Source organism: Acinonyx jubatus, chromosome B4 (genome assembly GCF_027475565.1).
Source record: "Acinonyx jubatus isolate Ajub_Pintada_27869175 chromosome B4, VMU_Ajub_asm_v1.0, whole genome shotgun sequence".
In the NCBI taxonomy this organism is placed as follows: Eukaryota; Metazoa; Chordata; class Mammalia; order Carnivora; family Felidae; genus Acinonyx; species Acinonyx jubatus.
The window spans coordinates 24003932-24022553 of NC_069387.1; the positions used below are offsets into that span (position 1 = coordinate 24003932).

The 18622-nt window shown below is 39.0% G+C and overlaps 1 long non-coding RNA gene across 1 annotated transcript; it reads right to left on the reverse strand.

The window, feature by feature from the left end:
• Positions 1-8592: 8592 nt before the first annotated feature.
• LOC128316307 (uncharacterized) lies at positions 8593-16658 on the reverse strand. Its single transcript, XR_008299959.1, has 2 exons — positions 10019-16658; positions 8593-9927 (listed from the first exon to the last, which is right to left on the reverse strand). It is a non-coding gene; the product is annotated as an uncharacterized LOC128316307 (long non-coding RNA).
• Between the last annotated feature and the right edge of the window lie 1964 nt (positions 16659-18622).

Below are 18622 nucleotides of genomic sequence, written 5' to 3' on the forward strand. Positions count from 1 at the left end.
AACAAGTGGGACTACATCAAACTAAAAAGCTTCCATACAGCAAAATAAACAAAATGAAAAGGCAACCTATAAAATGGGAGAAAATATTTGCAAACCATATCTGATAAGGAGTTAATATTCAAAATATATAAGGAACTTACACAACTCAATAGCAAACAATCCAATTTAAAAATGGGCAGAGTACTTTTAAGTAGACATTTTTCCAAAGAATACATTCAAATGTCTGGCAAGTACATGCAACAGTCAACATCACTCATCAGTAGGGAAATGCAAATCAAAACCACAGTGAGATATTACCTCACACCTGTTAGAATGGCTATGGTCAAAAAGACAAGAGATAACAAATGCTGGTGAAGATGTGGAGAAAAGAGAAAACTTGTGCACTGTTGGTGGGAGTATAAAGTGGTGCAACCACTGTGAAAAACAGTATGAAAGTTCCTCAAAAATTAAAAATAGGGGCGCCTGGGTGGTTCATTCAGTTAAGCCTCTGACTCAATTTCAGCTTGGGTCATGATCTCATGGTTCTGACAGTGCAGAGCCTGCTTGGGATTCTCTCTCTCTCTCTCTCTCTCTCTCTCTCTCTCTCTCTCTCTCAAAATAAATAAATAAACATTACTTTAAAAATTAAAAATAGAACTATCATATGATCCAGGAATTCCACTTCTGGGTATATATCTGAAGGAAATAAAATCACTATCTCAAAGTGATATCTACACTTCATGTTTATTGCAGGATTATTCACAATAGCCGGGTTAGGAAATGACCCAAGTGTCCATTGATGGATGAATACATAAAGAAAACACACACACACACACACACACACACACACACACACACACACACACACACTGGAGCATTAGTCACCAATGAGAAAGAAAGAAATCCTGCCATTTGCAACAACAAGGATAGACCTTGAATGCAATATGCTAAGTAAAATAAATCAGACAAAGACAAATACAGCATGGTCTCACTTGTGGAACATAAAAACATCAAATTCAGCAACAGAGAATAGAATGGTGGTTGCCAGGGACTGATGGGGTGGGTGAAATAGTACAAACTTTCAGTTGCAAGATGATTAAGTCCTGGGCATCTCACATACAGCATGGTGACTATCGTTGACAGTACTGTGTTGAAGACTTGAAAACTTCTGTGAAAGTAGAGCTTTACCTTTGTGATTATAACCAGAAAGTGGTCATTATGGGAGGTTAAAGGGTGTAGCAAACTCTACTGCAGTAACCATTTTGCAATGTGTACGTATATAAAATCATCACATTGCACATTTCAAACTTCTACAAGGTTATATGTCAATTATATTTCCATAAAGCTGGAAAAATAGCTATGATTAATATGCTCAAAGAAGTTAGATGACAAGATGGAAAAATCACAGTAGAGAACTGGAAACTGCTTGTTTTTTGGTTTTTTTTTTTTAGAGAGAGAGAGAGAGAGAGAGAGAGAGAGAGAGAGAGAGAGAGCAGGCAAGCAAGGGAGGGACAGAGAGACAGAATCCCAAGCAGGCTCCATACCCAGCATGGAGCCCAACATGGGCACCATCTCATGACGCTGGGCTTATGAGTCAAAGTCGAGTTGAAAGCTCAACCAACTGAGCCATGCAGGCACCCCTGGAAACTGCTTTTAAAAAGAATTAAATGGAAATGACAGAACTGAAATGATGAACAAAATCAAATGGATTTAACAGTAGATTACACAGCTCAAAGAGGTAAGCTAGAAAATAAAACAGAAGATTAATACACAGAAAAAAATTGGATTCAAATCTAGAAGAGTGCGTAAGAGACATAATGTAACACAGTAAAAACATTTAATATGTAATTAGAGTCCCAGAGTAAGGAAAAAGAGAGGAAACAAAGTGACTTTTGATAGGCTAAGGGTGGAGAAGTTTCCAAAATTGTCAAAAGACATCAAACCACAGATTCATGTCTTCATTCATTTCTCTGCGGGGATGATTAGCTCACCCTCCCATCACCTTCTCCATTTTCAGGTGTCACTGCCCTGATGTGCTCCTGGTTCTGCTCCCTCCTCTCCACCGGCCTTTGTAATGATCCAGCTCAAAGGTCCTCAACCCTCATAGTTTTTCAATATGCACTGAGAATATTTGGGGGAGATTTTTTTAAATGCACCCACGAGATGATTTTTCACTTGATTTGGGGGCAGGGGGTTCAAGTATCTGGTGTCTTAAAAATATCCCCAGGCGAGGGGCACCTGGTTGGCTCAGTCCATTAAGCAGCAGACTCTTGATTTCGGCTCAGGTCATGATCTCACAGTTCATGAGTTCAAGCCCCTCATCAGGCTCTCTGCTATCATCGTGGAGCCTGCTTGGGATTCTGTGTCTCCCTCTCTCTCTGCCTCTCCCCTGCTCACTCTCTCAAAAATATTGACATTAAAATAAAAAATATTAAAAATATCCCCAGGTGATTTCAATGTGTGGCCAAGATGGAAACCACCAGCAGTTGCTCAGCTGATGCCAGGTGACTTCTGTTCTGTGGGAAATAATAGGAAGCCACGTTTGCCCCAAATCAAGCCGAATTTTCCATTGAGACTTAGGAATCACAAAGCTGCTCTTTTCATCTCCATCTGTCAGATTACTACTCCTATCTTTCTGCTGGCTCAGAATTCAAGAGAGGAAGAGAGGGGGTTGCTTATTAGCCCTGCAATCAATTGGCTCAAGATTTTATTCTTGATTCATTTAATATAAAGTATTAAACTCAATCTGACATTTCAGTCCTCAGTTTGGGTCCTGGCACACTTATTTCAATTAAAATTATAATTAGTATGTGTGAGAATTTTAAGAATATGTAAGAAAGTACCATGAGGCCTTTATGAATTTGTCATATAAAAAGACCAGAGGTGTCCTCACATTGGTCCCTATAACTGTGTTTCTCTCTGTTGAGGTTTGCCTGCTTTTCCTGAAAAAGAGGTAGACAATGAAGATTAGTGACTTTAACTGGCTATAAAACTGTGTGAAAGATTTGGGGAATGACTCTACTAGACAGAAGCAAAAATCACTGCTGCATAACCACTGAACAAGGACCCACCACCACTGCCTGCATAGTATCATGAACTTATAATGAGGAAAGTAACCTCAGAACACAGGCAGTAAGCTAAGCAGTATGCAAGGACAGGGAAGAAATGAATGATAACAGAGGTGGCCCCTTGGCAGGGGGGCAGGAAGAGTCACTTGGCCCAGGCATCACTAGAAAGACAGGAAAATCTACAATCTTCTTATAAGTCAGTGACAGACCTTTGCTGCATTCAGACCAGGATGTGACCTTCAGATGGCTTATTCGCAGCAAAGTTTCATGTGAACTGTGACATTGTATATGTGTGACTCATACAACTTTGACATGTTTCTGATGTAGTTTAATCATATTTGTTACTAAATAGCTTCTTTGTGCAAATGCAATTTTTATACTAAAATTACTGCTTATTTCTGCTTCAGTGCATTATAAATTATTTATCTTCTTTGTAATGCTCTTGATTATTTAACCCAATGGTATTTATTTTTCTCTTTATCCATGTTTTCTTTGTTTACTCAAATAGCATAGGCAGCAATTGGAATGGGAAATCAAGATATGAGTTTCAAGGAGTACACTGCCTAAATTACAAATCACCTTATCTCTCTCCCTCTCTCTCCTTCTCTCCCTCCCTTTGTCTGTCTCTCCCTCTCCCTCTTTCCTTCTCTCCCTCCCTTTCCCTCTCTCTTCCCTCTCTTCCTCTCTCTCCTCCCTTCCTCTTTTTTCTCTCTCTCTCCTCTCCCTCCCTCTCTCCTCTCTCTCTCTCTGCCCCCACCTCTCTCTCTCTCTCTTTCTCTCTTTCTCACACACACACACACACACACACACACATACACACACATTTGTTAAGACGTGGTATCAGAAGTTGTCCATTGTGCTTCATAGTGTGTGTGCCTGTCCACACATCGCAGGACATCCAAGATATTGAACACTCCTGGCCTTGTGTGGACTTCCTGCTGCCCTTCATTTCTTCATTTTTCTAGAATACTGAAATCCTACTCCCTTGGGGGCTCCCTGTCAGCTCCAGTCTCTAGATCATTATGAACACTGAGTAAGAATGACCACCAATTCCCAGGAGAGAGAAAGGGAAAGAAAGATTCAGGGGAGGAGGATGTGCTGAATAAAAGAAGATAGAAAAAATTGTTCTATGAATAAACAGTTCTTCCTTCGGAAAAGACTTAATTGTACATTGGGGAAGTTGAAGATTGTTTAGCAACTATTTGGGTACCTCTGAAGTGCTCTATATACATTATCTCAACTAACTTTCATAGCAACCATATGTTCAAACATGGAATGTTTGAATAACATTGTAAATAACATGGAAATAGACTTTCAGGGACTGAAATAGAAAGATATGTGGGTGCTATTCTTAGCTAATCCTGAGGACAACCGGGGACTCATTAGGGTTAAAATGCTAGAAAGGCATGGTCAGATTTGCATTAGTAAGATCACTTTGGCTTTGGTGGGGATGTGAGTGAGTGGCTTTCAGAGTAACTGGAGTCTATAGTTTTATTACATGTTTTGCCACAAGCAAAAAGAAAATGTAAATAACAATATAACACTCTAATATAGACCATACATTATTTCTATGTGGTGACTTTCCTTTCATTTTCCAAAGTAAATTAAATTATTTCAATTGAATGTTTCAGTAATGAACAATTTAGATAGAGAGTTTAGCTTATTTAAGAAGTAGTACATGTCAGGAGGCTGTAATACCACATTTGTTTTATTATTTACTCACATGAGAGGAAAAATTTGACAAGAATGACTCTGTCTAAAGATGATTTCCCTTTTTCCCTTAAAAACTATAAGCATTAATGTCATTGACCACAAAAGAGAGAACATTCATTTTGAAGATATAAATCAAGACTCTTTAGAATGTATCTAAATGTACAAATGTGAGATAGGGAAACAAAGGGACCCCATAAAAGAAAACCATTTTTTCTCCTTTCTCTGCTTCTATTCTTGCTAGGTCCTGCACCCCTGCCTTACACATGCCTTAATATATGTCCTCCCTGTAAGGTACAAGAAGTTAATGATTTCTTTGGAGTCTTCCAGAATGACAGAGAACATCTAAGGAATGACTGCACAAGGTGACCATGTGCGTATTCCAGACCACTGGCACTAGACATCTCAACATCCAGTCCCCCTGGCACCAGGGAGTAAGTGACTTTATGATAGACACCTGGCCCCTGTCCTTGTCCTGACCAGTTCCTGGATGCCTGAGTGGATAGGTACACCAGACCACAATTGTGAATAAGAACCCCAGACCCCAAGCAAAGATAAAACTCTCCATCCTTTCCTTTCTGAGTCTCCCAGATGGTCTGTCTATATCTGCTCTCTCTATATATCTTCAATAAACTCTGCTCCCACTTCCTGCTGGCTCACGTTTGATTTCCATCCTGCACAACACCAAGGACCCCCTTGGCTGGTCCCGTAGGACCCTCCCCACCAGGCCCTGGGCCCTTGGACCTGGTCTGCCTGCATTACACGCAAAGAATAATAAGCCAAATAAATGAACCTCAGAACTTCACCATGCAAAGACTTCATGACTTGCATAAATAGGAGCTGCTTTTTTCTACTTCAAGGTCAGTCGCAGTATAAGGGCACATTAAAAAAAACACAACTCTGACTCCAAAAAGCCTTGGAAAGTAATAAATGTCTTTGCTGAAGATTTCCTGTGAACATCTTGTGGATATCTACACAGCAAAACAACAAAACAGAAGGATCCTGGACTTCTAATAGCCTTGGACAGCAGAGCTTCCAGACCAGGCTCAAGGTCGACAAGAGAGAGAAAAGAACATTCTTCATTGTTGCTTCACTGTCCTAGCATTCAAGCCTATATGTATTAATTCAAGAATTTATTCACTGTCCTGATCCTAACTAATATTATAGCATGTCTGGAATTATTCTCTAATCGTTTTGACAAACCTAAAGGGAAAAACAATCTTATAACTAATTTACGTATTCAATTCAACAAGTATTTATGGAACCAAAGACTTCTCTAACAACTGGAGATCTAGACATAGAACAGACAAGATGCCTGTCTTCAAGTAAATTACATTCTGTGTGAGATGCAAATGAAGAAATATGATACGATAAGTTGGTGTTTGTACCTGTGGGATTTGAACCAAATGCCTACATCTGAAAAGCCAGAGAAGGCTTTACAGAAGAGATTGCATTTTGTGTTGAGATTCAGCCACAAACAGAAGCAAAGGACTTTGTATGTGCAGGCACACAGTTCTGGAAGTTGCCCAGTACTTGTGGAGTTTGGGAGTTTGGGGAGCATTAAGATAGTACTCACTTTGTGAAAAGCTTTGCATGTCTTAATTTACCCAGGACAGTCCCTATTTATCTCAGATAATAGCTTTTCCTCTCACTCTCAAAAGTGTCTCAGTTGGACCATACATTAACTGGTCACCCTATCTGCCAAGGAATTAAGATTCAGTCCTGTAAGTGATGAATTGCAAATCAGAACTAACTGCATACAGCTATTTTGGATGCAGGCATCTTTTGCTGCAGCCACTACAAAAATTACCTTGTCAAAACATAAAAGCCCTGATTTTTAAAATTATTAAATCATCCCAAGCCTTTATTCCACTATCAATTCCCATATCAATAATGGCACTTTATACTTCATTCATTACTGTATTCCTTCAATTTTTTTAAAATATTTTTTTTATTTCTAGTAATTTTATTTATTTCTTCTATTGCAGTCATAGAACACTGTATAATTTCAGCTGTTTTAAATTTGCTTTATGGCCTAGATATAGTCTATTTTGGCATATGTTTCATGGACACTTCAGACAAATGTTTATTCTGCTGTTTTGGGGTAGAATATTTTATAAATGTCAATTACATTATGTTGTAATGTTGTGCTTTTCTAGATTCTTATTTATCTTTTTTTAACTTTATTTTTTATTTTTTAAAATTTACATCCAAGTTAGTTAGCCTATAGTGAAGCAATGATTTCAGGAGTAGATTCCTTAATGCCCCTTACCCATTTACCCCATCCCCTCTCCCACAACCCCTCCAGCAACCCTGTTTTTTTCTCCATATTTATGAGTCTCTTCTGTTTTGTCCCCATCCCTGCTTTTATATTATTTTTGTTTCCCTTCCCTTATGTTCATGTTTTGTCTCCTAAAGTCCTCATATGAGTGAAGTCATAGGATTTTTGTCTTTCTTTAATTTCACTTAGCATAATACCCTCCAGTTCCATCCACGTAGTTGCAAATGGCAAGATTTCATTCTTTTTGATTGTCGAGTAATAATCCATTGTATATATATACCACATCTTCTGTATCCATTCATCCTTCGATGGACATTTGTGCTCTTTCCATACTTTGGCTATTGTTGATAGTGCTGCTATAAACATGGGGGTGCATGTGTCCCTTTGAAACAGCACACCTGTATCCCTTGGATAAATGCCTAGTAGTGCAATTGCTGGGTCGTAGGGTAGTTCTATTTTTAGTTTTTTGAGGAACCTCCATACTGTTTTCCAGAGTGGCTGTACCAGCTTGCATTCCCACCAACAATGCAAAAGAGATCCTCTTTCTCCACATCCTCGCCAACCTCTGTTGTTGCCTGAGTTGTTAATGTTAGCCATCCTGACAGGTGTAAGGTGGTATCTCAATGTGGTTTTGATTTGTATTTCCCTGATGATGAGTGATGTGGAGCATTTTTTCATGTGCTGGTTGGCCATCCTGATGTCTTCTTTGGAGAAATGTCTATTCATGTCTTTTGCCCATTTCTTCACTGGATTATTTGTTTTTTGGGTGTTGAGTTTGATAAGTTCTTTGTAGATTTTGGATACTCACCCTTTATCTGATATGTCATTTGCAAATATCTTCTCCCATTCTGTCGGTTGCCTTTTAGTTGTGCTGACTGTTTCCTTCGCTGTGCAAAAGCTTTTTATTTTGATGAGGTCCCAGTAGTTCATTTTTACTTTTGTTTCCCTTGCCTCCAGAGACGTGTTGAATAAGAAGTTGCTGCAGGCAAGATCAAGGAGGTTTTTGCCTGCTTTCTTCTCAAGGATTTTGATGGCTTCCTGTCTTACATTTAGGTCTTTCATCCATGTTGAGTTTATTTTTGTGTATGGTGTAAGGAAGTGGTCCAGGTTCACTCTTCTGCATGTCACTGTCCAGTTTTCCCAGCACCACTTGCTGAAGAGACTGTCTTTATTCCATTGGATATTCTTTCCTGCTTTGTCAAAGGTTAGCTGGCCATACATTTGTGGGTCCATTTCTGAGTGCTCTATTCTGTTCATTGATCTGAGTGTCTGTTCTTGTGACAGTAGCATACTGTCTTGATGATTACAGCTTTGTAGTATAGCTTGAAGTCTGGGATTGTGATGCCTCCTGCTTTGGTTTTCTTTTTCAAGATTGCTTTGGCTATTCGGGGTCTTTTCTGGTTCCATACAAATTTTAGGATTATTTGTTCTAGCTCTGTGAAGAACGCTGGTGTTACTTTGATAGGGATTGCATTGAATATGTAAATTGCTTTGGGTAGTATCGACATTTTAACAATATTTGTTCTTCCTATCCAGGAGCATGGAATCTCTTGCCATTTCTTTGTGTCTTCTTCAATTTCTTTCATAAGCTTTCTATAGTTTTCAGTGTATACATTTGTCACCTCTTTGGTTAGATTTATTCCTAGGTATTTTATGGTTTTGGTGCAACTGTAAATGGGATAGATTCCTTGATTTCTTTCTGTCACTTCATTGTTGGTGTATAGGAATGCAACTGATTTCTGTGCATTGATTTTATATCCTGCAACTTTGCTGAATTCATGGATCAGTTCTAGCAGTCTTTTGGTGGAATCTTTGGGGTTTTCCATATAGAGTATCATGTCATCTGCGAAGAGTGTAAGTTTGACCTCCTCCTGGCTGCTTTGGATGCCTTTTATTTCTTTGTGTTGTCTGATTGCAGAGGTTAAGACTTCCAATACTATGTTGAATAACAGTGGCTAGAGTGGACATCCCTGTCTTGTTTCTGACCTTAGGGGGAAAGCTCTCAGTTTTTCCCCTAAAATATTTTTAAAATTTTATTTATTTTGAGAGACACAGAGAGAGAATGAGTGGGGGAGGGACAGAGAGACAGACAGACAGACAGACAGAATCATAAGCAGCTTGTGTGCAGTCAGCTCACAGGGCTCAAACTCACAAAACCATGACATCATGACCTGAGCCAAAATCAAGAATTGGATGCTTAACCCACTGAGCCACCTAGGCGCCCTTGATTTCCTTGAATTTTTATGAGCCTGTATTACCTCCACAATTCATAAATTACATAACAATATAATTAGACTTCAATTTGTCTCCAAGACCTTTCAAAACTATTATTAGATGGTTTCAGATGGATTAGACTAATGCCTAATATATTCCCAATCAAATAAGATTAGCACAATTACAATTTTAAAAGGCAGATGTGTTTGTTCTCTAGAGTTTAAAAGAAAAAGTGCCTATAGTGGCTTCCCAGAGCTGTCGTAGCAAACGACCACAATCTGGATGGCTTAAAATGATAGAAATGTATTCTCTCACGGTTCTGAAAAACCGATGTCTCAAGATCAGGGTGTGAGCAGGGCTATGCTCCCTCTGAAGGCCCTCGGGAAGAATCCTTCCCTGCCTCTTCCTAATTTCTGGTGCCCACCAGTAATCAGTGCATGGCATTCCTTGATTTATAGCTGCATCACTCCCATCTCTGCCTCTGTCATTACATGGCCACCTCCCTTGTGTGTCCTCTATGTCTATCCAAATCTCCCTTTCCTCATGAGGATACCAACCATTGTATTTTAAGACTCAACCTGTTCCTGTATGACCTTGTTTTAACTTGACTACATCTTCAAAGACCCAAATAAGGTCATATTCTGAGGTTCTAGTACACACAAATTTGAGGGGACACTGTTCAACTCAATACAGTCCCATTATTAACCAAAGTATAATACTTATCATAAGTAACTGCCTACACTCATTGAAACATTAACAGAGAAACTGGGGGGTCTGCTGACCAGCAGCATCTAATTCTCAGAGAACAAAGCAAATGCTCTGCCAGATTGATTTAAGTGAATGAGTAAGGAACTATCTATGGCTCCATGTTTCCAAGTGGCACTGAACCCCAGTCCATCTTCATCTACCCAGTCTTTTTGTTTTGATCCATGATCCCCCCTCATTCTCACCTCCCCTCTCTACACCATCCCCAACCCCCACTCCAGGGTGCGGAATCTTAGAGTTGGAAAATTCAGGCATGCAGTGAGGATATCTGTTTCATACACTACTTAGTAATAAAAAAAGTTGAAACTTTAATAATTTCTTTTTTAGGCCATGTTAAAATATCCCTAAATCAAAATGTCTGGATAGATACAGATGAGGTCAAATGTACCCTAATTTTGAAGGAAGAGTGGCTTGGTCAAATTAGACCATTAAAGAGGCCATTCTGACTCCACGGTGGAGGTCCCACTGAGAAAAGGTGAAGTGCATGGTACTGTGTCCAGATAATATTCACCAGAATTCCACCTCCACATATACTTCCCTGTAACTAGATACTTTCCTGATCTTACCCACTTCTCAGCCCAGACATCCATGCATGAGCAAGAGGGTCTGTAGGGCAGGGCTGTCTCAGCAAATCTAGAGGACAAAGTATCTTATTTGTGGCTTGGAAATTTCAGGCATCAAGCTCCCAGTGTCAGAAACATATGAATGTATATAAGAAAAAACAAATAAGAATATATATAAGAAACTTTAAGCCAATTTCTTTGATCTTAAACCCCAAAAGTGAAGGTTGCTGGGCATATTAGATAGGAATCATTTTTCTGTGTGTGTTATGGACTGGTCCCCCCATTTCATATGTTAAAGCCCTCATTGTGACTGTATTTGGAGATAAGGCCTATAAGGAGGTAATTGCAGGTTATATGAGGTTAAATGAAGGTTACATAAGGGTGGGCTCTAATTCAATAAAACAGGTGTCTTTATCAGAAGAGGAAGAGACACCAAAGATTACCTCCTTTCCTCCCCCTCCTCCTCTTTCCCCTTCCCTCTCTCTACATGTGTACAGAGAAGAGCCCATGTGAGGACACAGAAAGAAGATGGACATCTGCAAACCAGTAAGAGAGGCCTCACCATAAGCTGAATTTCTGGCACTTTGATCTTGGACTTCTTGCCTCCAGAACTGTGAGAAAATAAATTTCTGTTATTTAAGCCACCCATCCTTGGTATTGTGTTATGGCAGCCTTGTACACTAACGCAACAGAGATCTTAAAATTGGGGGCTTACTCACACAGGGCTTTTTCCCCACACGAAATAACTATCTAGAAGTAGATAGTCTAGGACTAATGCAGCTGCTCCACAAAACCCTCAAACACCCAGGCACCTCCTAAGTTGCTGTTCTGCCGTCCTTAGTGTGTGGCTTCTATATTCAAGGTCATCTCATGGTCCAAGAGAGCCTCTCCAAGGTTTGCGTTTTAAGCAACAGGAAGGAGGATATGAATGAAGACACATCTTAAGGGAGCTTCTCAAAAGTCCAAAATAATACTTTCACTTCTCCCTCGTGAGCCAAAATTTACTCACATGGCTGCAAGTAGCTTCAGGGGAGGCTGGACACATTTTCCAAAATTCCATATTATATAAGAAGACAATGGATATTGGAGCCTAGTGATGGTCTATAACACAAAATGTAAGAAAAATAGATTTGAAATAGTATGTGATTGAGCAGAATTCATTTTTCCCACTTGCATTTCCAGCTTCCAATGAGACAAAGCTTGGGTGGGAAGACAGAGTCTGGGAGGAACAGAGAAGGCAGTTGGAATGGGTTGCCCAGCCTTTCAGCCAAGTCTGCAAAAATAAGAGTCCTGATTCAGGTGGACCTATACCCTGATTCCAACCTGCTTGCCTTTGGAAGGAGCCAGTGTTCCCCCCAAACCCCCACAACTGGGAAACTAAAGATAGTTGCATGGCAAGCCAAAGAAGACGGGTCAAAACATGCCTCTCACAAACCCTGAGCCCCAGCGTAATGTTGTGATTTGTAACAAGAAATATAATTTTAGTCTTTGTCCTGATTCCTGGCACAGAGCTCCTAAAAGCCTTGGAATTTCCTGAGCAGTAAGAGCAATGGGAGTATCTTCTGTTGTAATATTTGGTCTCTTGTCCTCAGTTCCTGAAATTACTTCAGAGTCATAAATGTGAAATGGGTGTCTTGTTACTCATAACAAGCCCCTTTCCACCATAACTGGGTTTATGTTAACAAAGTGACTTGGAAAGCACCCAAAAATGGAGGCTGGCTGCCAGGGGAACCAACCATAAAGAGAGGGGTGGGACCAATTTCTGGGGAGGGGGGAGGGGCTAGAGGTTGGAATCAACCACCAATGGCCAATGATTTAATTGATCGTGCCTATGGAATGAAGCCTCCATCAAAAAAACCCCAAAAAGACAGGGTTCAAAGAAGTTCCAGGTTGGTGAACACATGGCAATTTAGGAAGAATAGTGCCCTCAGAGGGAACATGGAAACTCGGTGACCTTTCCCCATACCATGCCCTGTACACATCTCTTCCATCTGGCTGTTCCGGAGTCACATCCTTTCATAATAAACAGTGATCTGGGGAGTAAACTGGTTTCCTGAGTTCCGTGAGCTGCCTCAGCAAATTAATCAAACCCAAGGAGGGGGTTGTAGGAACTTCCAATCTCTAGCTGATGAGTCAGAATCCCACATGAGAAGTTGTGGGGGAGGGGCAGCTAGTGTCCTAGAATTGCATGTTGGTGTGGGGAACACTCCCCTCACACACTGGAATTGGGTGCAGAATCTTTACCCAGCATGATATGGAAAGTAGCCAAGCATTTCTCTTGTGTGCCCAGAATGGTAAAGACAGGACAGAGAGCTTTCAACCAAGAGAGTTTCCATAGACTGAAGGGGAAGAGTGCCAGGGGACCCAGACTGTGTGACCCTGTCCTTGGGAGTTTGCTGGGATTAGCATCACAAGATTCAAATGAAGAAAGTCATATCATCATGCAAAAGGAAAAAATAAAGGAAAAAATTTGAGTAACAGTACTTTTAAAAATAATAATAAAAATAACTTGGAATCAGTTGAGATAAGGATGGGAACTGAAATTAAAGAGAACTGTAGACAGAAACAGTGGTTTTACCAATTGCCTCACTGACTGATTGTAAGCATGGCTCAGGAGACAGTATGGTCTTTGTCCCTCACTAAGAATGAGTTACAATTAAGAAGTGGGGAAATAATTTTGATATGGATCTAATTAGAAATTTAAATTCCCAACAATGAATTATTTTATATACTTTTATCTGAGATCACAGGATTTAAAACTGGATAAAGCAAAGAAAACTACAAGTAGTTGAGACAGATTTTGTGGGGTCTTAGCAACTCTGCTTTGTCATTTGATTACACCAGCACCTTCTGCCACGTATTTTACTGAGCTTGAAATTCATTTGTTCATATAGAACTTTTCAGTTTGACCAGATTCCTTCTTCAATTGACAAAGATGAGAAGGAAGGGAAGATGGGAGGGACAGAGGGAGAGCAGAAAGGTAAGGGAGAAAGAGAATGGAGGAGGAAAGGAGAAAAGGTTCCCACTTAAAATATTTTTTTTTGCTGTATTGATTGAAAAAATAAAATGGTGTCTGAGGATTGTTACAGGAGCAGTAGTGGAGTGCAGAATCTGTTGAGGTCCCAGAACAGGCAACGAAATGCCTACCGAGGGCTTCTTCTCAAAGCACATTGAGCTGACTGCTTTGTCCTTGGCAGAATTCACACGGGAAGGCACCACTAGTGTGGAGACCACATAAACCTGAATTTATTAACATCTGTGTCTATTTAAAGCTTTCAAAGCAATCTTGCATATGCTCTCTGAAACACTAACCCTGCAATTCAAACAGGAAAACATTATTGGCCTCATTTTACAGTTGTGGATGGGGTGAGAATATTGAAAAAAACCAACATCTTCTGACCTTATGTTTCACAGTCTGCTCGCAGGTGCAGCCTGTGCACACTACGCTTAGAAAAGGCACCAGTCTAAGAAGATATGCTAGGAGAAATGGAGCCTAAGTTCCCTTGGTGCCCCTTTCTTCACACTTCAGCTACGTCTCCAGATCTTTGTGGAGCTTACTTAACAAAGGCAACACGTCATCATAAAGTTCAGACTGAAAGGACAAGAAGATGTCATTCAAAGAACCACACGTGCATTCCTGGCAGCAAAGAACAGTTTTCAATTTTCAAGAACAAAGAGGAAGACAATATGCCTTGAACTTAGTTTTCTATGGGGACAGACAACTCTAAGATGAAGTTGGAGAAGTGGGCTTGGCTGCAGATCTTATAAAATCTTTTTTTTTTTCCTTTTTTTAAAACAAGAGTATTTTTTTAAGTTTATTTATTTAGAGAGAGAGAGAGAGAGAGAGAGTGTGTGTGTGTGTGTGTGTGTGCAAGCAGGGGGGTGGAGAGGGAAAAGGAGGGGAGGGAAGGAGAGAGGGAGAGAGAGAGAGAGAGAGAGAGAGAGAGAGAGAGAGAGAGAGAGAGAGAGAGAGAATCCCAAGCAGGCTCCATGTTCAGCATGGAGCCTGATGCAGGGCTTGATCTCATGACCAAGAGATCATGACTTGAGTCGATATCAAGAGCTGGATGCTTATCCAACTGAGCCACCCAAGTGCCCCAGATCTTATAAAGTCTTAATGATATTGTCAAAGAGTTTAGATTTTATCCTAAGTACAAAGGCAAGTTTAAATTTTATGTAAACAAAGAATGACAGTTCAGGGAGGCAAGACATACAGCGGCAAATAATCCAAGCTCTATCTTATACTGCTTACAAAAATTAATTTGAAATAGAGTTTTGCTAGATAGTCTGAGAAGTTTGTGTGTTTTGGCTTCTATTACCAGGGGCCAAATGGATCTAGCAAAAAGGAAGATAAAAGAACTTAATTTGGATGAAAAAGACCTGTAGTAAATTTTGTGCTCTAACCTTTAAAAATATGTAACACCAGTGTTTCTTAAGTCATAGGCTTTTTTTTTCAGTGTTCAGTCCTGGCACAAAACCCTCTTTGCTGTAGAAACACATCTACTATTATTTTATCACCTTCCTGAAGTACATGTAAGGCTCTGCAATATCCAGAAGCTTGTTGTAGCCTATGGTATCTCACAGAGCTTCCAAAACATTTGTAGTATTTGATTTCCAATTTCTTCCCATACAATTTTATGTTCTCTCTCTTTTATTTGTATTTTAGATCAAGGCTTCCAACAATAAAATGTTCAGCTTTAAAAAGTCTAAAGCAGTGATCCTTCTTTTTCTATCAATATTTGTTATAAATATTAATATTTACATTTAAATTTTCCCTTATTTTGATGAAGAAGATTTTAATTAAAATTTAATATATGTTTTTAATTACATTTTTGCAGTCATGAATTAAAGAATAGTCCAAGGTGCAAAGAATTTTTTTGTAGCTCTACTGAGGTACAATCGACATACAGTAAACTGCATATATTTAAAGTATACTATTTGATCAGTTTTGACATATGTACCCACTAAATGGAAACCATCATTAAAATCAAGATTATATACATGTTCGTGACTCCTAAAAGTTTCCTTGTGTCTCCCCCATCCTTCTTTTTTCCTTCTTCCCTCCCCTTCTCAGTGCTTTTACTCAGGACAGATTAGTGTGAATTTTCAAGAATTTTATTTAGATGAGATCAAACAACATGCATTCTTTATTTAATATGGCTTTTGTCACTCAGCATAATTATTTTGAGATTCATCCACCTTGTTGGGTGTATCTGTAGTTTCTTCCTTTTTTTTTTTTTTTTTTTTTTTTTTTTTTTTTTGGAGAATAGTATTCCATGGTGTAATTGGTTTCCCCATTCACCTATGATGAACATTTCATTTGTTTTCAATTTGGGGCTATTACAAATAAAGCTGCTATGAACATTCATGTAACAGGTCTTCCGGTGGACAAATGCTTTTTTTAATGTTTATTTATTTATTTTGAGAGAGAGAGAGAGAGCACAGAAGTGTGAACACAGAAAGGGGAGGGGCAGAGAGAGAAAGAACCCCAAGCAGGCTCCCTGCTGTCAGTGTAGAGCCAGAGGCAGGGCTCTATCCCACAAAAAGTGAGATCCTGACCTGAGCCGAAATCAAGAGTTGGATGCTTACTTGGCCAGCTGAGCCACCCAGAGACCCCTGCTTTTATTTCTCCTGGATAGATACAACACCTCACACAAAAAAAGATATGTATATAATAAGTAAGCATATTAAGAGATGCACAACATCATTTGTCATTAGGGAAATGCAAATCAAAATGACAGTGAGATACCACCACATACCTATTAAAATGGCTAAAATCCAAAACAACTGACAATGCCATTTGCTGGTGAGGATGACGAACAATAGGAGCTCTCATTTATTGTTGATGGGTATACAAAATGGTACCATCACTTTGGAGGATGGTTTGGCAGTTTCACACAAAACTAAACACAGCCTTACTATATGAGCCAGAAATCATGCTCCTAGGAATTTAGCCAACTGCTTTGAAAATTTATGTCCATACAAAATTCTGCATGTGAATGTTCAAAGCGGTTTTATTCATAATCGCCAAAAATTGGGACCAATCAAGATGTCCTTGGTGAATGGATAAACAAACTGCAGTGTAACTATCCAATAGAATACCTTTTAGTGACAAAAGGAATGTGCTGTGAAGCCACACAAAGACTTGGATCAATTTAAATGCATACTGCTATGTGAATAAAGCCAATCTGAAGAGGCTATACACTGTATTATTTCATGTATAGAACATTCTGGAAAAGGTAAAACTGTAGAGATGGTAAACAAAAATGCTGTTAAAAGGTAATTATTCAGTCTGTCTTCTGGATAAATGTGGGTTTGGATGTTTCTTATTTTTTACATGACCTCTCCACCCACACATCCCTCCCTGTACAAACACTGACTTTTAGAATCATATTTATCTAAATGTTTGCCACTATTTCAACAAAATCATAACTGCTCTTCCACAAAAATGTTAAGCAAATAATATTTGCTTTAGAGACTACCAAATCTTTACTAATTTGCATTTCCATTCAAAGACAAATTACAATTGTTTTGATAGTTGGATATCAGCAAACATATCAGTACCTAGGAGATAATATACCTCATAAAAATTCACTTCCAGAGCCAGAGCTGATCAGAAGATACCTAATCAAACATGGCCAATCAGATTCTAGCTCCCAGGAATTTGAAAATGGAACATAATAACTCTCTTCAGTCCCAGTTGGTGTTTGAGATGTGACAGAACGTCAATCTGGACTAGGTAGCTGAATGGATGCCCCAGGTTCAATGTCTCCTTTATAGCAGTGGTAGCTGCTGACTGTTTATACTTGAGTCCCTCTCCAGAAACTGTCCTTGACCAAAGGGAGACATTCTGTCTAAGGGCACAGCCTCCTCCCCAGAGACAGCCAGCATCCAATGGCTGGTTAATAAGGGGCAAGCAAAGGTCCTGCCTACCATTCTTAAAGCTCTCTGTAGAATTGGCTAAAACTTCTATTGCCAATATATCATAGCCAAACTTCTCCGTCTCCATCCTTCTTCCTTCACTCCTTTGCAAGCATTGTTCCTGAGATCATTTGCAACAAACTTTCTGCACAGAAATCTCTATCTGAGTCTGGAGTCCATGAGATCTGCTCCAAGGCAGTGGCCATGTTTGACCTATAGCAAAAAAGTTAATTTGCAGCAAAAGAAGAAAAAAAGGAGTTAGGTGGAGAATATTAGACATAAATCATATGAGCACAAAAGGAGAAATGAAATCCTCAACAAATCACTAGCAAACAAAATTCAGCAGCATGTTGAAAGGATTAAACACCATGACCAAGTGCAATTTATTCCTGGAATGCAAGGGTGGTTCAGCATATGAAAATCAATCAATATAATATACCACATAAACAGAATAAAGGGAAAGAAAATCACATGATCATTTCAATGGATAGAGAAAAAGCACTTGACAAAATTCAACATCCTGTCATGATAAAAATTCTTAAGAAATCAGTAACAGAAGGAAACTATCTCAACCTAGTAACAGCCATATCTGAAAACCCATAGCAAATATCACACTCAATGGTGTTAGACTGAAATTGTTTTCCTCTAGGATTAAGAACAAGACAGGGATGTACACTCTCACTACTTTTATTCAACATAATATTAGAACTTCTAGCCAGAACAACTGAGCACAAAAAAGAAATAAAAGGAATCCTAATTGGAAAGGAAAAAGTAAAATTATCTCTATTTGCAAATGATAAGATCTCCTCTATAGAAAACCCTAAAGATTCCACACCAAAACAAACAAACAAACAAACAAACAAACACTGTTAGAACAAATGAATTCAGCAAAGTAGCAGGATACGAAGTTAACATGCAAAAATCAGTTGCATTTCTACATACTAACAATGAACCATCTGAAAAGAAAATTATGAAAACAATTCCATTTACAATAGCATAAAAAAGAATAAAGTATTTAGGAATTAATTTAAGCAAAGAGTTGAAAGACTTATACAATGAAAACCACAAAACATTGCTTAAAGAAATTATAGAAGACATAACTAAATGGAAACACATCCCAT